This window comes from Phocoena phocoena, chromosome 3, assembly GCF_963924675.1.
Source record: "Phocoena phocoena chromosome 3, mPhoPho1.1, whole genome shotgun sequence".
NCBI classification, from domain to species: Eukaryota; Metazoa; Chordata; class Mammalia; order Artiodactyla; family Phocoenidae; genus Phocoena; species Phocoena phocoena.
Window position 1 is genome coordinate 164,212,094 of NC_089221.1, and position 21,910 is coordinate 164,234,003.

At 45.7% G+C, this 21,910-nt stretch overlaps 1 protein-coding gene across 3 annotated transcripts in view; it reads right to left on the minus strand.

Annotated features, from left to right (window-relative positions):
* The window catches only part of CACNA1A (calcium voltage-gated channel subunit alpha1 A), a 236,061-nt gene that overhangs the window by 156,311 nt on the left and 57,840 nt on the right, over positions 1-21,910 (minus strand). The window lies entirely within an intron of this gene.

The window sequence follows — 21,910 nt, forward strand, 5'->3', positions numbered from 1 at the left end:
GTGGGGGCCTTTCCATTCAGCACATCTCCGTGGCAACAGACCACTTCTTCACGCTATCACCCAGGGTTACCTTGCTTGGCTCATTCATGATTGTTGCCATGGAGACGGACCCATTGATACAATCTTGATTCTTTGGAACTTTGCTCTCTTGAAAGAGAGTGTTGGCTTTGGGAGTATGGATGGGACCATGATAGGAAGTGGGGTGAAGAGGGTTCTAAGATGTGTTGTGGGGAGGGCAAAAGGCAAAATCCAGCAAGAGGAAGATGAGGTGGTGGGAGACGGGTGAGAGGAATAGATAAGCATCCTTCCTGATTTTGACTTGCTGGTCCTAACCATCTCACGTGTGTATGTCCGATGTCTTCTACTGGACAGGAAATAGAAATACCGCAGGTGCTTAGCTGTGCCTTTGTTGGCAGCTATACCCCAATCCCCAGCACAGTGCCTGATACAGAGTAAACATCCTACAAATAATTACTGAACATGAATTTATTGCTCACGAACCTGTCCTTGATAAATCGTAATAGAGCATTAGAATAGAACTTCTGCAAGCACCCACCACTACATTTACTCCCCACCTTCCAGCCCATATAGTGCCTTCCCTTATATTTCTATAGATGACTTGTATATGCTTCCATCTAAAACAAAACATTCCACTTGTACACCAAATGCCATCCCCTCCCAGCGGCTGAGAGATGTCCCTCCTGCCAACCCTCTCCTTTTTCTCCGGCATCATGTTTTTCCTCCCTACTGGGTTATTCCCATCAGCATAAAATCTGCTGTTAGCGCTCCAATCTTAAAAAAAGAAATCTTTCAATCCCACTTTCCCCACCAGCTAACACCCTTTTTCCCCACTCCACCCTTCACAGCAAAAACTCTTTTTAAAAGAACTGATAACAACAAGGTCCTATTGTAGAGCACAGGGAACTATATTCAATATCCTGTAATAAACTATAATGGAAAAGAATATGAAAAAGAATATATATATATGTATAACTGAATCACTTTGCTGTATACCAGAAACTAACACAACATTGTAAATCAACTATATTTCAAAAAAAAAAAACTGTTAGTAATCCCTCCAGTAGCCTTTTGCCTCAACCTCTCCTTCAAGCAACAGTGGCTAGGACCACCAAAGACCTCCATGCTGCTAAATCTAACAGGTGATTCTCATTCCTCTTTTGAGTAAACCCACTGGCATCAGTGACACTATCAATCATTCACTCCTGGACTTCCCTGGCAGTCCAGTGATTAGGACTAGGTGCTTCCACTGCAGGGGGCACGGGTTCAATCCCTGGTCGGGGAACTAAGATCCCACATGCCTCGTGGCTTGGCCAAAAACAAAAAAATCATTCCCTCCTACTGTACTAAATGCCTTCACACACAGCGTCCAGGTCGCATACTCCTTTCATTTGCTCCATCTCAGTCTCCTTTGCTAGATCCTCCTCATCTTCCCCCCTCTTTAATGATGGAGAGCCAACCCCAGGCTCAGTCCTTGGTGCCCTTTTACATCCACTCCCTTATCCACTTTCGTGGCTATAAATAACCTCCGAAGGCTGATGACTCCCACATTTGTACTTCCAGCCCTGTCTTTTCTTCTTAACTTCAGACTCCGAATACTCAATGGCCAACACAACATCTCTACTCAGACATGTAAAACAGCATGTCCAAAGCTGAGCTCCTAATCTACCCCTGACCCCGTCCCCTTCCCATCTTAGTCGATGGTAAATCCATCCTTCCAGCCACCTCCCAAATAATGTCTCTGCTTCCATACACCCTTCAGTCTATCCTTTTTTTAAATTGAAGTATAGCTGATTTATAATGTTGTGTTAATTTCAGGTTTACAGCAAAGTGATTCAGTTATACATACATATATATCTATTCTTTTTCAGATTCTTTGTCCTTATAGGCTATTACAAAATACTGAGTATTGTTCTCCCTTCAGTCTATTCTTTTTTCACGGGCCCAGCCACTCCGCGGCATGTGGGATCTTCCCAGACCAGGGCACGAACCCGTGTCCCCTGCATCGGCAGGCGGACTCTCAACCACTGTGCCACCAGGGAAGCCTCCCTTCAGTCTATTCTTGACACTGAAGCAGTCAGTATAATCCTTTTACTTCCTCAGTCAGGCCTTCCATAACCATGCTGTTTATTTTTTTCTTTTTTGGCTGTGCCACGCAGCTTGTGGGATCTTAGTTCCCCAACCAGAGACTGAACCCGGGCCCTCAGCAGTGAGAGCGCAGAGTTCTAACCACTGGACTACCAGGGAACTCCCTCCCATGACCATCTTGTTTAAAATTGCGCCCCCGCCCCAGCATTCCCTCTGGTCCTTCCTGGCTTTAGTTTTCTCTATAGCACTCACCACGATTTACTTACTATATATTTTATTTATTAAGTTTATTGTCTGTGGTCTGTCTCCCCTCTTTTAGACTATCAGCTTCATGAGTTCTGGAAATTTGTATTGTGTTCCTGGTACCTAGAAAATTGCCTTGCACATAGCAGATGCTCAATAAATGTTTGCTGACTGACTGAATAAAGGAGGAGGATAATGAGAAGGAAGGCTAGTGAGCTGGGCCAGGGCCACACAAGGTGGCCACACAAAGAGTTTGTCTTTTGTCCTAAGGTTAGTGAGTTCAAACTGGTTTCCACAGAGGCGCCTTAGGGGTTAACTCATGGCAAGGGGGAGTGGGGTGTGGGGCAGCAGGTGCAACTTTCTGGAAAGTCCTCTTCTGCTTCAAATCTTCATTTTTATTGTTTTACATATTGGGATTCAAATAACATTACAGAAGTTTAGTTAATAGTAATGTACTTATGTCAATTTCTTAGTCTTGACAAGAGTACTGTGGTCATATAAGCTTGGTAACATTAGGGGAAATTGGGTGAGGGGTATACGGGAACTTTATTATCTTTGCAAGCTTTCTATAAGTCTAAAATTGTTCTAAAATTAAGAAGTTTATTTCAAGGTAAGATTTATTTGGTAGAAAGGGTTCCATTGCTTTAAAATGGTTTGAAGACAACTGTTTAGATGTCTAAAGTGGGAAGTGACATGATTTGACTTAAATATTAGATGAGGATGGTTTAGTTAGAACTTCGGAAAGTGGGTTAGAAGGAGTGGATGTTGGAGGTGAAAGCCCAACGGGATGATGACCACAGGTTCAGGTGGTCCAGGTGAAGGATGATAAACCCTGAACTAAGGAAGGGCAGGGGATGGAGAAAAATAGATACATGCCTCTGAGAGACATTCAGGAGGTGGGCTCAACAGATATGGTGATTATGTGGATAAGAGGAGGGAGTGATAGAAAGAAGGCAATGATGGCTTCTAAGGTCCTGGTTTGGGTGAGTGAGGCAGACATGGTGTCATTAAGTAGGAGGGGGGTGGAGAACAGGCTTGAGTTTTCACTGATTTGGGGTTGCTTAGATATTTAGCCATGGAGCTCCTAGAGAAAATTGAGTACAGGCTTGGTGGTGAGAGGCTCAGCATAGACTGGATGTTCTCCAACTTCCATGTTCTTGTCTGTCCAGGCACACTGCTAGATTATATTTCCCAGCACCCCTTGCATCAAAACAGGGTCATAAGACTAAATCTTGCCAATGGGATGGGAGAGGAAGCAATGTAAGCCACACCCAGGCCAGGTTCCTGAAACTAGCTGCAAGATCCTCCATGTTCTCTCTCTTCTCCTGTCCAGCGTCCAATTGTAGATGATCTAGTGGAGGACTCGAGGATGGCAGAACCACAAGAAGGATGGAGCCTGGGTCCCTGCATGACCGTGTGAAGCAGAGCCCAACCTCCCCCTTTTAATCAAACTGTGACGTGTGCAAGGACTAATCCTTCAAGCCACTGAGATTCGGGAGCGGTTTGTTACAGCAATTAGCCTATCCTAATACAGCATCTTAAGCACACAGGTGATAGCTCAGTTTAGTTCAGTTAATTGAGCACCTACTATGTGTCAGCCATTTTTCTCAGTATCAGGGATACAGATATAAATAGAAATATGACATGCTCCCTTTCCTTTCTAAATACTGTATTAAAGGTTATACTAATAATAGCTAACACTATTCCATTAATTGTTTCATTTAATCTTTCAAAGGACTTTTTGAGGAAGCTACTGTTATTTATTTCCACTCTACAGATGAGGAAACTGAGGCACAAAGAGGCTTGTAATGTGCCCAAAGACACACAGGTAGTAAACGGCAGAGCTGGGATTTGAACCCAGGCAGCCTAGTTTCAGAATATGGGCTCTTAGCTTCTGCTCTATGTATGTATGTACCACTTGCTTTGGGAGCATGATGAAGGGAACAGAGCTCAGCTTGGGGGAGTGGAGATGACTCCTAGATGAACAAGTGGGAAGGGTGATTTAGGAGGCTGACTAAATCAGCATGAGCAAAGGCTTGGAAGTATGAGAAGCCTGCATGTATAGTGGTTCCACTGGAACTGAGATAATGCAAGAAGTGAGCAGTGGGATTTCTCAGGGTATATACCCCAAGAAAACCATAATTCAAGAAGAGTCATGTACCACAATGTTCATTGCAGTTCTATTTACAATACCCAGGACATGGAAGCAAACTAAGTGTCCATCGACAAATGAATGGATAAAGAAGATGTGGCACACATATACAATGGAATATTACTCAGCCATAAAAAGAAACGAAATTGAGTTATTTGTAGTGAGGTGGATGGACCTAGAGTCTGTCATATAGAGTGAAGTCAGAAAGAGAAAAACAAATACCGTATGCTAACACATATATATGGAATCTAAAAAAAAAAAAAAAAAGAATGGTTCTGAAGAACCTAGGGGCAGGATAGGAATAAAGACGCAGACATAGAGAATGGACTTGAGGACACGGGGAGGGGGAAGGGTAAGCTGGGACAAAGTGAGAAGTGGCATGGACATATATACACTACCAAATGTAAAATAGATAGCTAGTGGGAAGCAGCCGCATAGCACAGAGAGATCATCTCGGTGCTTTGTGACAACCTAGAGGGGTGGGTTAGGAAGGGTGGGAGGGAGACACAAGAGGGAAGAGATATGGGGATATATGTATACATATAGCTAATTCACTTTGTTATACAGCAGAAACTAACACACCATTGTAAAGCAATTATACTCCAATAAAGATGTTAAAAAAAAAGACATATACTGTATGATTCCACTTATATGCAGTCCATAGGGTAGTCAGATGAATAGAGACATAAAGTAGAATGGTAAGTGCCAGGGGCTGGAGGAGGTGACATGGGAGTATTTGTTTAATAGGGACAGAATTTCAATTTGGGAAGATGAAGAAGTTCTAGAGATGGTTGGTGGTGATGGCTGCAAAGTAATATGAATGTATTTAATGCCACTGAACTGTACACTTAAAAATGGTTAAAATGTTAAATTTTATGTCTTGCATATTTTACTGCAATTTGAAAAAAGCAAAAGAAAATTTAAATTCACATATGGCTAGCAGAGACCGAAACCGAACTGGACAAGTGCAACTCTAAGAAGGTTTCCAAGGATGGCTTTGATGACCACCTCAAAGCTCACAGTCTTTCGAAAGAGACCACCATCCCTTCCTTGAGGAGGCAGCCTGATGTTCCAGGAGGTGGCAGCCAGGTGTCCAGGTGAGAAAGCAACTGACAAGAACTTGCTGGACTTTGGCAGTCGGCCAGTTGCCAATCTGTCAGCTTGTATCCGGAGGGCTGGAGGAGAAGCGTTGCATTTACTGTGCAGCTCTCTGCTGCCACACACGCTTGGTGTCCAGGTGCCAGAGGGTTTCCACTCCACTGGACAGAAACAGGGAGGAAAAGCTGTCACGCCTGAGTTTCTGCATGCCCAGCAGCTGTGGTGACAGCAGGAGAGAGTGGCCAAGGGCTGAGAGTGGGAGTACCTGGCTCCCCAAATGGAACAATCCACCCGGGTCCACTGTAGAGGCAGCAAGGCAGGTTTCAATCAACCAGCAGCAGAGTCTCTGCCTCCTGTTTAGCTCTGCATACAAGTGCCTGGCTTTTTAGGGGTGAACTGGTGAGGGTTTCTCTGATAAAACCAGCACAAGAAGTTAAATGAGATCCAGGCCATCTTAGATCAAGATGCAGATCCCCATCCCCAGCTCTGTCATGGGCTCTCCTGGCCGCATGTTCTTTTTCTTCCTGGCTCTTAGCATAGCAGAAGCTCAAAAAGTATTTGGGACAACACTTATAAGGTGGTTTGAGCACACATCTATAGTCAGATCATACAGGTTTGAATCTTGGCTCTGCCACTTACTGTGTGTCCTTGGGGGAGTTACTTAACCCCTCTGTGCCTTGATTTCTCTGTGGTTTTATACACAGAGACAGACAGTGAAATCGGTTGATGCAGGTAAAGTCCGTAGAAGAGATCGGCATGTCACAAGTGGAATGAAGCCCCCAGGCTGGGGGCAGGATGCTCCAGGTATTAAATACAAGATGGGTCCTCAGAGGTCTGAAGTCGAATTCTAAAGGGCACTGTGGGTGTTCTGGGCTGAATAGTGAACCCGCCTCCCAAAAAGTAGGTCCACGTCCTAATCCCTGGAATCTGCGAATGTAACCTTATTTGGAAAAAGGGTCTTTTCAGATGTGATTAAATTAAGGATTTGAGAGGAGGAACTTATTTCTGGGCTATATGGGTGGGTTCTAAATGCAGTCACATGCATCTTAAAAAAAATTTATTTATTTATTTGGCTGCATCGGGTCTTAGTTGTGGGATCTTCGTTGAGGCACGTGGGATCTTTCTTTGTGACGCATGGGCTCTTCATTGCGGCGTGCGGGCTACTCTCGGTTGTGGTGTACAGGTTTTTCATTTTCCTCTTCTCTAGTTGTGGTACGCAGCTTCCAGGGCACGTGGGCTCTGTAGGTGTGGTGTGCAAGTTCCAGAGCGTGTGGGCACCGCTGTTTGTGGCACGCGGGCTCTCCAGTTGAGGCGCGTGAGCTCAGTAGTTGTGGCGCCTGGGTTTAGTTGCCCCACAGCATGTGGGATCTTTGTTCCCTGACCAGGGATCAAACCCGCATCCCCTGCATTGGCAGGCGGGTTCTTTACCACTGGACCACCAGGAAAGTCCCACATGCATCCTTATAAGAGGGAGGAAAAGGGAGTTTTGAGAGAGAAGAGGAGGAGGACATGTGACCACAAAGATTGGACTATGTGGTCACAAGCCAAGCAACACTTAGAGCTACCAGAAGTTGGATGAGACAAGGAGGGGACTCTCCCCTAGAACCTTCAGAGGAAGCACAGCCCTGCCAAAACCTTGGTTTCAGACTTCTAGCCTCCAGAACTGTGAGAAAATAAATTTTTGTGTTTTAAGCCACCAAGTTTGGGGTGCTTTGTAACACAGCCCTAGGAAACCAATACAAGCAGAGAAAGATGAGGTGACATGCCCCCAATTCTGTCAGTTTATTTTGAAGCAGCTTCGTATCAGATAGATCCTGTTTGACAATTTGATTCAATAAATATGGTGTTAACCATTGGATGCCCACCAAAATCCATCCTTCCCCTTGCTATCTTCTACAGCTATGGAATTTCAGCCAGGCCCTTGGCTTCCCAGCAAAACCACATTTCCCAGCATCCCTGGCAGCTAGGTGTGATCACACGACTAAGTTTCCACCAATAGTATGTGAGCAGAAGTACAGCGCCACTTCCTGGCCTGAGACTTAAGAGACTGGGATATCCCCTCCATCCCCTCTTCTGCCTTCATAAGGCCAGTCAGTTTTGATTGTGCGAATGATGCTAACCCCCTTGGCAGCAAGAAGAGGGTAGGAACCTGGATGCCTGAATGACTTTGTGGAACAGAGCTCCCCTGTCAACCTGCATGGCTCATCTTGGAGCTATTATGGGAGGGAGAAATAAAATTCTTTATTGTTTTAAGCCACTGATTTTTTGAGGTCTCTTATTATAGCAACATAGCTTTACCACATAATATAACAAATATTGATTATATACCTAAGATGTTCCAGGCACTGGAGATGTGACAATGGACTGAACAGGGAGGGTTCTGCTCTCATGGAGCTCACAGTCTAGTGGGAGGAAAGCAGACTGTGAAAATCTCAGTGATAATATAACAGAACAAGGGCACTCTCAGAGCATAAGGAAGTTTCTTAATACAGATTTGGAGGGTCAGTGAAAGATTTTTGGAGGAAATGGTGCCTATTCTGAGACCTGAAGGCAAAAAGAGAAAGAGTATTTCAAGAAAAAAGGATGAATACTGCTGAGGCTGCCCAGTGGGAGAAAGCACAGAACGCTAAAGGATCTTAAAGAAGGGAGATGTAGCTAGAGAGGAGAGATGACCCTGGTGAGGTGGGCAAAGACCAGATGATACAGGATTTCAAACGCCCTGCTAAGAGCAATGGATCACCTTGGGAGGACTTTAAGAGAAGAATGACTTGGTTAGATTTCTATTTTATGCAGTAAAGGGTTAACTCAGCAGGGCTGGGGGTGTCTGAACCATGCAGATTCCAAAGAAAGGACTCTGCCTCCTGACTGGATCCTAGGAAATAACCTCTGGAATATCCTGCCTGGTAAGAGTGTCTTTGTATACCTGGGGTCTTGGGGCCTGCCAGGTAGTGTACACTAATAATGTGATTTATGGTGAATGCCTATCTGTGTTCACCTGGGCCCTGGGCCATGCTGTATGTGTTTGATCTCTGGAAGTGCTGGCAACTAAGCAGATAAAGTCAGTCACATGGGTGTTCCGTGCCTATGTGATCGAACCCCAGTAGCACCTCTGGATACCAAGGGGAGCACCAGATACTGCCCTTGGTTGACAATACATCATGCCTGTTGTTACATGGTGTCGCTGGGAGAACTGAGCACTGTCTTCACAACTCCACTGGGAGGGGACAACTGGAAGCTTGTGCCTGGTCTCTCCTAGATTCTGCCCTAAGCACCTTCTGCTTTGCACAATTTCATCTGTATCCTTTCCCTGTAATAAACTGTAACCATGAGTATCACAGCTTTCTTGTGAGTCCTTCTAACAAATCATCAAACCTGAAGGCGGTCTTGGGGGCCCATCATACATGGCCTTACAATCTTAAAGACGCTTCAGACCAATGAGATTACTGTTCTAGTTGCATCTCAAGAGGAGGCAATGCCAGTTGACACATTTTAGAAGTCCTGCCTGTTCGCCTGACACAGAGCTTTAGTGAATTCAGAAATAGACAAAACTGGTCCCTGTCTGCAAGTAGCTCAGAAGATAGAGGGCAAGACAGAAAGGATGTTGAGTTCTTTCATGGCAGAATATATGATGGAGGGCTAGTGGGTTTATTTCTTCTTTAACTTCTAGCCAGGAATGGGAAAAGTAGCAGCTCCCAGCTCATGGATTAAGTTGATGGAGCTGTGTGTGTGTGTATGTGTGTGCTGTGTATCTCAGGGTGAGGAGGAGGTAAAACGGAGCAGCCAATGCTGCCTGAGCCAGGAGTGAGCCCCAGAGAGAATTTTCTTTCAGAAACTCCACCAGGAGCAATGCAGCATTCTGGGTACTCAGAGCTACTCCAAGAAACAAATGAGGCTCCTGTCCAATGTTGGCTAAAATCTGAAATACCACACAAGGGAATCTGCATCACACCCTCTGACTCTACCCCACAGCACCCTTGCCCTGCCATCCAGGGAATGCCCCTAACCGAGACCTGTTCTCCATTCCCTTTCGCACCATCCTCAGAAACAATTAAACTGGCCAACACACGTCAAGCACTAGATGCCCTCCTATTTTATATAATCCACATGACAGACCTCTATTTCTGGTAATACGACAACCTGGGCAATCAGACTGACCCTCTTACCGAAAACAGTCATAAATCCTGCATATAATCCTAAGACTCTCTAGTCAAAGAACTCAAGTCTGGACAATTTAGTAGGTAATTATCAGTCCTACATGAAATCAGGGACCTCCAGGAGGTAGGCAGAGCATCAAAGCCACACTTGCTCTGAGGGCATCTGCTTAACTCAGAGAACTGCTACTTGAATTTTCATGGCTTTCTGGGGAGCAGGGATATAAGGTAAAGCCCAGGGCCCACCTAAGATAGAGAGCCTCAAAAGGAGCACCCCCCGAATTAGGACAGGACCCCAAAAGGCTACTGTTCCAGGGTAAGAAACCTGGAGTAAATTTACTCCATCCTGCCATCCCAAAAGAATTTGAGGAAAGTCACTTTGGCACTTAGCTGAGAAGGAGAAAAATAAAAGCCTTAAGAAATTATCACAAGCTGGCCCTTGCAAACACTGGAATCCTAAATTCTCAACACATAGGTGGTCCCAAAGTTTAAGGTGACCCTGGGACATGAGTGCCCCAGGCACCTGGATAAAGTAAATGCAAATCTTCCAGGGAAGATACACCTTCATTTCAGGCCTCAAAGAATTCCCTCCAACAACGTCCCAAAGAAAATGAGCATTTCACAATCAAGAATAATAAAACACTCAAGGAAGTAAGAGACAGCAGGAAAAAAGCCAAAAAGAATTTAAATACTTAAGTTATTAGACACTGATTATAAGATAATTCTTTGCATATTATGTTTAAGGAAATATAAGATGTGCTTGAAAATACCTATACAGTAATTCTCAAGTGGCAATGAGTCTGCCCCCCCGCCACAGGACATTTAGCAATATCTGAAGACATTTTTGGTTGTCACTACTGGGGAGGGGGTGCTACTGGCATGTACCGGGTGGAGGCTAGGGATGTTGCTCAACCCCCTACAGTGCACAGGATGGCCCCCTAGAGTAAAGTATTATCTAGCCCAAAACGTCAATAGTGCCACAGTTGAGAAACCCTGCCATAGGGAAACAATAAATGCTGGAGAGGGTGTGGAGAAAAGGGAACCCTCTTGCACTGTTGGTGGGAATGTAAATTGATACAGCCACTATGGAGAACAGTATGGAGGTTCCTTAAAAAACCAAAAATAGAACTACCATACGACCCAGAAATCCCACTACTGGGCATATACCCTGAGAAAACCATAATTCAAAAAGAGTCACGTACCACAATGTTCATTGCAGCTCTACGTACAATAGCCAGGACATGGAAGCAACCTAAGTGTCCACTGACAGATGAATGGGTAAAGAAGATGTGGCACATATATACAATGGACTATTACTCAGCCATAAAATGAAACGAAATTGAGTTATTTGCACTGAGGTGGATGGACCTAGAGTCTGTCATACAGAGTGAAGTAAGTCAGAAAGAGAAAAGCAAATACCGTATGCTAACACATATATATGGAATCTAAAAAAAAAAAAAAGGTCATGAAGAATCTAGGGGCAAGACAGGAATAAAGATGCAGACCTACTAGAGAATGGACTTGAGGAAACGGGGAGGGGGAAGGGTAAACTGGGACAAAGTGAGAGAGTGGCATGGACATATATACACTACCAAATGTAAAATAGATAGCTAGTGGGAAGCAGCCGCATAGCACAGGGAGACCAGCTCAATGCTTTGTGACCACCTAGAGGGGTGGGATAGGGAGGGTGGGAGGCAGGGAGACGCAAGAGGGAAGAGATATGGGGATATATGTATACGTATAACTGATTCACTTTGTTATAAAGCAGAAACTAAAACACCATTGTAAAGCAATTATACTCCAATAAAGATGCTTAAAAAAAGAAAAAAGGGAAACAAATTTACTACAAAATATGAGGCAGGTTGAAAGGGACCAGATGGAACTCATAGAAATGAAAATTTTAATACTCGGAATTAAAAAGCTTAATGGGCATGGTTAACAGCAGATTAGACACAGCTAAAGAGGGAATCGGTAAACCGGTGAGAGGCAGGTCCAGTTATCCTCCTCACTGGACAAATGGGTAGACTGAGGCACACAGAGAACTAGCATCTTGCTTGCTGGGAGGAAGTAAGCTGAAAATTGGCATCTCCCTAACTCGAGATCCATGCTCTTAGCTACTCAGCTGTTCTATTTAAACCCAAGAGAATGGTTTCCTCTCCCTGCCTGTGTCTCTGAATTTCTTTCCCATTTGCTATTTTCTCTGGCAAAATATTTTGAGGAAAATAGAATTTGTCTAAAATGCCTGACAGAAGAAAGACACATTGTGTTGCATTAGTATGCAGGCAACAATGCCTAAGGAAAAAAGCACAGCAATTTCCATCTCTAAAGCATTTACCTTCCGTTAAATAATTATGTCCCACAGTTTACAGCAAAGGGACTTGGAGTGTATCTTTACACAGAAGCAGAGAAAATGGAATAAATGCACCTATAAAAGCTTCCCCGCTATGAGCCACTGGAGCCTCAGTTGCAGGGTCCAAGGCCACCCCAAATTTGCGACTCCAGAGTCCTCAGCTGCAAGATCTTGAGCAAACTATTTAAGTTCTCTGGGCTTCAGTTTCTCTCTCCATAAAATGGGGATCATTGAGAACAAGCCACATCGGATTGTTGCCAGGGTCCAATGAGATGTGTGTGAAGGGCACAGCACATAGCAATAGCCCAATGTGACTAAAGATTATTTTTATCAGAGGGGTAGGAAACCACAGTGGTAAAGAACACAGACTCTGCGACCACTCTCCCGGGTTTGGGTCACTAGCTGTGTGACCTTGGGCAAGTTACTTAATCTCTCTGTGTCTCACATTCCTCACATATAAAATATGGATAATAACAACTCTTACCTTATAGGACCTTCGCGAAGATTAAATGAGCTAATATTCGAAAAGGGCTCAGAACAGCGCCTGGCTCATAGTAAGTGCTAGTTGTTATTCTTACCACAATTTAAGAGAATTATTAGGCTGATGGGTGCAGTGTAGCTAGGCTGAAGTTCACTAGGGCAGGAAAGATATCTCTCTTAATGACCACTGTATTCTCAGGGCCTGGCACATAGTAGGAACTCAGTAAGCCATTTTTGAATTAATAGAAAATTTCCCCCTTTACCTGCTAATATCATCCCAAAACATAACAAAACCACCACTACCATTTGCTGAGAATTTCCCTTGGAGCTTCTTATGGAGGAAGTTATTTAGTTCAGTGCCTCAGTTTCCCTGCTCATAAATGGAAGATCGTAAGGGTGTCTTTCTCAGAGAATTACCATCAAGATAACGTGGGTGAAGTGCCTCACACAGCCAAGTCTCCATAAATGCAGTCATCTCTATTCCACTTGTCGACTAACACCGACCGTCGCCATGATCCTTAGGTTCACACCTTGGGACTTACTTACCACCCACCTGTGTTGGGTCTTGGTCCCCTTCCCGTTAGCTTTACTTTCCCTAGGCTAACTTATTCAGCAGCTCCTCCCCCACGAGGCCTCCGACACTGTGTGTGTCTGTGTGTGTGTGTGTGTGTGTGTGTGTGCGCGCGAGCATGCGCGCACCCCCCCACCCCCCTTCTCTCAGCCTCTTCAGCCCCTAAAATTAGCTCCATCTCCAGCCCGTGTCCCCAGCGCGTCTGTCCTGGTTTCTCTCTGGGCTCGCAGCCACTTGTGATATTGTGTCTCAGATGCCACACGCTGCCTTCCTGATACCACAGCCATTTCCTGAAGCAGGGGGGTATTTTGAGATACAGGAGCGGGTGGGGTGGGGAGGGAGGGATTTCACACATCTTCCTCCTGGTTTGTTTAAAAAAAGCTGACACAAGAGCTGTCGCCCCCCCCCCCCGCCCGCAACTGTACCCCTCACCCCTATTTCTAGTTTCAAAATGTCCCAGGAAAGCTTTAGCTAATGAGACCTCCAGGGCCCTGGTGATTAAAAATCTTGAGTTTTTTAAAAAAATGGAAGAACAATGATCCAGCAATTTTACTTCTGGGTATATACCCAAAAGAATTGAAAGCCGGGACTTAAATAGATCCTTGCACAACCAATGTCCATTGCAGCATTATTTGTAATAACCAAAAGGTGGAAGCAACCCAAGTGTCCATTAATGGATGACTGAATAAACAAAATGTGGTCCATCCAGACAATGGAATATTATTCCGCCTTAAAAAGGAAAGACATTCTGACACATGGTACAACATGGATGAATCGAGGACATTACCCTCAGTGAAATGAGCCAGTCAAAAAAGGACGAATACTGTATGATTCCACCCATAGGAGGTCCCTAGAGGAGTCAAATTCATGAGGCAGAAAGTAGAATGGGGGTTGCCAGGGGTTGGGGGAGGGGGAATGGGGAGTTCGTGTTTAATGGGGACAGAGTTTCAGTTTGGGAAGATGACAAAGTTCTGGGGATGGATGGTGGTGATGGTCACATGACAATGTGAACGTCCTTAATGCCACTGAACTGTACACTTAAAAATGGTTAAAATGGGATTGTAGCGCTAAGCGAAGTAAGCCTGACAGAGAAAGGCAAATATCATATGATATCACATAGATGAGGGATCTAAAAAATGATACCAATGAACTTATTTACGAAACAGAAAGAGGCTCACAGACTTAGAAAACAAACTTATGGTTACCAAAGGGGAAAGGGGGGTGGGGGAGGGATAAAGTAGGAGTTTGGAATTAACATACACACACTACTATATATAAAATAGATAAGCAACAAGGACCTACCGTATAGCACAGGGAACTCTACTCAATATTTTATAATAAACTATAATGGAAAATAATTTGAAAAAGAACGTATATATGTATAATCGAATCACTGCTGTACACCTGAAAGTAACACAATATTGTAAATCAACTATACTTCAATAAGAAAAACTTTTAAGTGGTTAACTGGTAAATTTTGTTATATGTATTTTACCACAATGAAAATTTTTAAAGAAAGGAAGAACAGTGAGGCAAGCTGGTCAGGAGGAAACAGAACAGGCTGTGTAGGCGGAGGAGGGCGAGCGCCTTGGACGGTCGGGCAGGGCTGGGCACCCTGCCACCTAATCAGGGCAGGGACTCAATGACCCCTGGAGCATTTCACTGGGACAATTCATTGCACAAATTATTTATTGAGCACCTATTATGTTGCAGGCCCTGTTCTAGGCTCTGGAACATAGTAGTGAAACAAACAGACAAAAGTCCCCATTCTCGTGGGTCTGATATTCTTGTGGTAGAGATGAATGATAGCCAAGATAAAAAATAAATGTGGTCTGGCAGTGGCCCATCAGAGGTGTGGAGGGAAATAAAATGGAGAAGGGAGAGTGTGAGTATCAGGAGAGGGGTGGGACGATAACACTGTTGAAGGACATTTAAGCAAAGACCCAAAGCAAATGAGGAGTCATATGGAGACCTGATGGAGGGAACAGCTCATGCAAAGGCCCTGAGGCTGGATGGTGACTGGTGTGTTTAAGGAACAATGAGGAGACCCACATGGCTGGAGCTGAGTGAGCGAGTGAGGAGAGTGGGGAAAGGTGAAGGGTGGGAGAGGATGGGACAGAGGATGCAGGGCCTTGTGGGCCATGGGGAGGACTTGGGTTTTTTTCTCTGAGGGAGGAGACAGCCACAGAGGGTTCTGAGCAGAGGAGGGACATGGCCTGACTCAGGCGCTCAGAGGCACCCTCAGGCTTCTATGGTGGTGGGGGGGGGATAGTCTATGGAGGAAAGGGCGAGGGGGAACATTAAGAGACCAGGATATGGGGTCACGGCCAGAGTAGGACTGTGAAGGTGGTGAGAAGCGGGTGGATTTCTGGGCAGATGCTGAAGGAGAAGCCAACAAGATTTGCTAATAGATTGGATGTAGGGGTTGAGATAAAGGGAAATAGAGAAAGACCCTGAGGTTTGGGGCCCCAGCACCTGGAATGATGAAGCTGCCTTAACTAAGACGGAGAAGATGGCAGGTTTGGGTAACGATGATCAGAGTTCTTTTGTCAGAGTCATACTAAGTTCAGGACCTCCTATGTCAGGTGAAGAAGATGGACCCCCAGAGATGTGGAAACCGGCTTGTGCACAGCCTTGGATCGGGGCCTGAGTTGGGCTAAGGCTGACCTCGATCTGGTTGAGGGGTGCAGGTCATTGACCTCATTCCCGGGGGTCTCATGCACAAGCAGGGGTGCTAACGGCCCCAATTTCAGAGTCACCGTGAGGCACCAATGAGTGGATCTATGCAAAGGGTTTAGACAAGCCCCTGGCGCACAACAAGGACGCTGTAACTGAGAGCAATTATTATCATTTAACAAGAGAATGGTTGCCCAGTTGCCGTGTCTCCAGCTAAACTCTCTCGGACAGCACAGCATCCACCAGCCACCACCCCTTTGGAGCCAAGTTAAGCAGTGGATGTCTGGAAGCAGGGTCTTTACCTCCCTGATTCCCCGCATCAGATAATCACTGAATCAAACACCTTCTCTCCATGTATCGAGTGTGGCTATTAAGAGCTTCGATCCCAGGGCCAAGCTTCCTCATGTAAATCCCAATTCCGCAACTTCCTAGGGGGCCCCTCAGCCATTCTGTCCTTGTTTTCCCAGCTGTGAAACGGGGACAATGACAGCACCCACCAAGAGGGATATTCTTGGAGGATTAAATGAGATAATTTACTCCAAGGGTTGAGAACAGCACCGGCCACAATGGTAAATTCTCAGTGAATGTCAGTGTTGATTGTAACTGCCGCGGGTCCCACAGCTGGATGCTGGGGCAGCCCACGCCTGTCTAACTCCGGGATTTGCCTCTTGATCAGTGGGCTTTGCTGTTGAACCTACCGTTTAAAAACATGCTAACCTTTGCCCACCCCTTTAGAAAGGACTAGAGAATGGGAAATTAGGGGCTTTCCCCCAGCCCCCTATGCTCTCCAGGTCCCCACTGCTCTTGGTGCCCCAGGCTTCCCAGGATTCCCCCCTGGGTGGCATAGCCCCTGGCACAAGGCCAGATTGAGAGGGGAACCTTGGTAGCTCCTGTGTCTCTGTTGCTTCACTCCCACTTCAGAGCACAAGACTAAAATCAAGGATATCCCATTTTTCCCACTGTGTACCCTTCAGCGACGTCTATGCAAACCTACCAAAAGACATGGTTCTCTCTACCACCAGCTATTCATTCATTCATTCATTCACTTATTCTTTCAATAGATGTTTACTGAGCCCCATTCTCAGGTTCTGTACTAGGTTCTGGGTTCAGTCTTTGCCTTCCAGAGGAAGAAGACAGATGATTAACTCAGTAAACAATGGTGAAAGGTTTCACACAGATGCCACCAGATGCCCATAAAGAAGACATCTAAGCTGGCCTCATGGTGGGCATTAGGTGGGGAGGCCAGGAAGGCATTCTGGAGGAAGAGACTATTTATATCAGTAAATATGTACTTCCTTGAGCCCCATGAGTGCACCTGCGGCACCTCAGCCCCCTCCCAAGTCTCCTGGACCTCCCCATGAAGGGTCCACACTTGGCACAAAAAAAGGGAGCCTCCTTTCTAATTGGTCAGGGCTCATGCCACCCTGGATGTTAAACACTTTAAGTATCATGTCTGAGTAAGAAGTAACCAGACACAGAGAAGAGGCCATATTGCAGACACAAGCAGTAGCATGTGCAAAGGTCCTGAGGTGAGTGGGCAGGTACAGCTGATATAGGAGGCAGGCATCCCTTTTCTTATTTTCTCCCTCTAACATGCGATAGTGGACAGAAGGAAGCCTGGATCTGCCGTGGGGTGGATCTGCATCCAAAATCCTGGCTCCAGGACCTCCTATTTGTGTGACTTTGGACATGCGGCTTTGCCTCTCTGAGTCTAGTTTTCCTCATCTGTGATAATATTCATGGAGCTGAGGGGAGGTTTGAAGGTGATAAGGTATGTAAGGGACCTGGTACATAGGAAGTGCTCAATTAATGCCAATTTCCTCTCTTTGAGGTTGACCTCCCCCACTGGTCTGGGTTCTCATAAAGCTAGAATTCCAGGAGGGAAGAGAGGTGGGATAGCTACCAAAAAGAAGGCAGAAACCAGAAGAAAGAGTTGGGGTGTGAAGGGGAAGGGATGAACAAAAAGGTCTCCACACAGATGCCCACCAGCCTGGCCTCTGTCCCTCCGAGCCGACAGAATCAGAATGAGGTTTGCATCCAGCTATAATCAGGAGTGAGTGATGTTTAAAAGGAAAAATGAAATCAAAAGCTCCCGTTGACATAGGGAGCTGGGATACACGGCTGTGAACTATGCCAGTCCAACATGGCAGACAAGGGACTTCCCTGGTGGTCCAGTGGTAAAGAATCTGTCTTCCAATGCAGGGGATGTGGGATAGATCCCTGGCCGGGGCACCAAGATCCCACAAGCCGCGGGGCAACTAAGCCCACACGCCACAGCTACTGAGCTCACGCACCTCAAGGAGAGAGCTCGTGCACTTCAGTGAGAGAGCCCGTGTGCTGCAAACTACAGAGCCCAAGTGCTCTGGAGCCGGCCCACCACAACTACAGAGCCCACATGCCCTGGCACCTGCACGCCGCAACTAGAGAGAGAAAACCTGCACGCCGCACCTAAACAGAAGCTCACGCACTCTAACTAGAGAGAAGCCCGTGTGCCGCCATGAAGAGATGCCGCCAAAAACAAACAAACAAACAAACAAACGTGGCAGGCAAGAAATCTTTTCTCTTGCTTCAACCACCCATGAGGGCTCAGAACTCAGATATCAAGTCGAGATTTGATAAAAGCAGAAGGAATCTGAGGAGGCTGTGCAAGTTTCCTCACCTTTAATTCCCAGGTGGCTGCATGACCAGCCCTGGGCTCTCAGCAGAGCCTTTGCTGGCATTTTCTCTCCTTTTCACTGTGTGAGTGACATGGTAATAATAACACATCATCCCCATTTCTTGCTAAGAGTCAGGAATGGAAAGGAATGGGGCAGATGGCCTCAGAGGATAGGAATTGGGGCCACAATGGTTCCAATGAATAACTTCTTGGATATACACCCTTTGCAATGTGATGTATTGCCCTCCCATCGAGAGTTGGGGGGTCTATTGCGCCACCCCTTGAATATGGACTAGGCTCACTGCTTGCTTTGGCCAACAGTGGCCAAATTGAGGGTGTCCATTCCTAGGACTAGCCCTCCAGAGACCTGTGTGCTTCCTCTTTCTCCTAGAACCCTGCTTCTTCCTTGTGAACAAGCTCAAGCTATCCTGTTGGAAGACAAGACTATGTGGGGCAGAGCACAGTGGTCCCAGCCAAGGCCACCCTAGACCAGCCTACAGCCAGCCAACACCCAAACAGGAGAGCCACCCAACTGCTCCACAGCTGACCACAGATGCTTGAATGAGCTCAACTGAGACCAGGTAAAGCACACAGCTGAGTCTCACCAAAACTGCCAACCTGTTTCTTCCCTGCCTTGAATGTGGACGTGATGCTAGGAGCTCTAGCAGCCATTCTGCAACCATGAGGTAAAGGCCAGGAATATTGCAGAGATGTCAGCCAGTGCCAACCAGTACCGACTCCAGACAGTTTGTAACATGAGAATGAATAAGCCCCTATTTGTTTAAGCCACCATGAGTTGGATTTTCTGTTACATGCCACTGAATGCATCCTAATACATCCTTCAAATGTCTCCCTGTTTCTGGGCTACATAAGACCCCACAATAGGAATAGAGGACCCACACTTATTCCTTTTTCAGGAGTGAACACATGGGCTGCTGTGCCATCCCCAATGGAGAGGCTACCCTGATGATGTAATTCTCACCTCCCAGTGAGAGAGGCCCAGTTTGCTCATTTCTCCCTTCCTGGAACAAATTCTACTCAGTTGTTGCCAGCCAAAGACAATAAAAAATGTTGCTGACTCATCCCTAATCCTGGGTCCTGGATCCCACCTGGACCCTGCTGGGCTCTTCTGCTTCGAATTTCCATGCCTTTAATGCACGCTGACCTCTGCTCTTCTCTGCACAGAAATCCTGTGACCCACTAGGCCAGGAAGGAGAGGGAGTGCCTTGTCTCAGGAATATCGATGGAGCCAAAACTCCCCAAAGGACAAGGGTCAGGCTTTCAACCGCCCTTCATTTATCCCTTCCCTATGGAGCAACTGTTCTCACTTCCTACTTGGGGCCAACAGGGTGAGCCTTAGAGATGAACTGATTCTCCAAATGCTTCACTAGGAAACCTAAGCAGTTGAATGACAATTCACGGCAGAACTAGGTAAGTGTGGCCAGCAAGGCAGATACTGTGGGTGCCGTGCCTGTGTCCCACACTTCACTGTGACCATCTATGATTTCCTGGCCACAGAAGCGTGTTCAACCAAAATGTAGGGCAAGCCAGGAGACCCAGAGAGCTCAGAGCCCAGAAGGATTCCCCCATCCCAGCTCCCTTACTTCTTTGGTGGGCTAACTCTGAGGGGCATGTTCTACTTGGCCTCCCAAAGTTCTCCAGAGAGATTGAGCAAGTGCTAGTTGCCCACAGCACAAACTTGTTTGCTAATCCAACATTTTTTCCCGTTTATTTTTCTTTTCTATTTTTTTAACAAAAATTTTATTGGAGTATAGTTGACTTACAGTGTTGTGTTAGTTTCAGGTATACAGCAAAGTGAATCAGTTATATGTATGTATATACATATATATATATATATATATATATATATATACACATATATATACACACAGTAAGTCCCCTACATACGAACGAGTTCCATTCCGAGAGTGCGTTTGTTAAGTCCAATTTGTTCGTAAGTCCAACAAAGTTAGCCTAGGTACCCAACTTTTACAGATGACGCCAGGTACGTAAACTCACTTACGTGACTGGACATGTGAACACACGTTCGCATCTTTGAAAGTTAGCAACTTGATGTGTGTGTATGTGTGTGTTTATATATGTATATATGTGCATATATATATCCATTCTTTCTCAGATTCTTTTCCCATATAGGCCATTACAGAGTATTGAGTAGAGTTCCCTGTGCTCTACAGTAGGTCCTTATTAGTTACCTATTTTATATATAGTAGTGTGGATATGTTAATCCCAATCTCCTGCCCCCCACGTTTCCCCTTTGGTAACCATACGTTTGAGTTTGAGATGTGAGTCTGTTTTACTGGCTGCCTCCTCTTCACTATCTGAGCCCTCTATTCCCCTATCTATGTTTCCCGGGATCTCCAAACAAACCACTGGCCCGGGGCTGGTTTAGGTTCTGGGTTGCAAAACCCAGAAACTGACCGGCTGGCTTCGGCATAAAAGGGATTTTTAGGAAGCTCAGATAAACAACAAGAGGCCCGACGAGGGGGCTTGGAAAATGGGCAGGGACAATGCAGCGAGACCATCCCCATTGCAGCAGGCTGCCATGAAGGAATCCGGAGCCGTACTTCATGGTTGAGTCACTTCCTCCGTTTTCAAATTCTTGGGTGAGGAAGCACAGGACTGGTTGAGTTTAACTCACATGCCCTGGCTACCAAGGGGTGGAGAGAGGAAGAATCCCCCCCCTTCAACTTGTGAGTATGGGGTCTCATGGTCCAGCAGTATGATACACAAAGGGGGGGTTCTCCCCAGATTGGAAGAAGAGGTTGGAGTTTGGGTCCCCAACTAATAAGAGCAAATGTTCTCTACAGTTAACTTGCCGGTCTATGGAAGTGGGCCTGGAGAAGTAGTAATAATTATTATTATAATTATTAGTCTTAAAATAGCTAATATCATTGAGTACCTACTCTCTGCCAGTTTCTAAGTGTTTTACATATATTATCTCATTGAATCCTACCGTATGAGGTAGGTACAATTATTATTCCCATTTCACAGATGAGGAAGCTGAGGTCCAAAGAAGTGCCATATCCCTTCCTCTTTCTTCAGATCATCCATTGGTAAATACCATTCATAAACCCAGTGTACCATGTGTCAGATACTAACTCATTAAACAACTCTACATGGGAGGGAGTATCATTAACCTGTTTTCCAGTTGAAGAAGCTAACATTCAGAGAGGTACAATCACTTGCTCAAGGTCACACAGCTTGTAAACAGTGGAGCTGGGTTTTAAATCTGTTCCAACTCCAAAGTCCATTGTCTTAATCATGGTGTGTGTATACAGGCTGCCCTCTCGTTTAGAATTGCCTGAACAAGAAATAGCTGTGTTGCAGAGCAGTGCTGCAAGTTGAAGACTCTACTACCCAACTACCTTTCAATGTAGGGCTCAGATTTGAAACCATAAGACATATC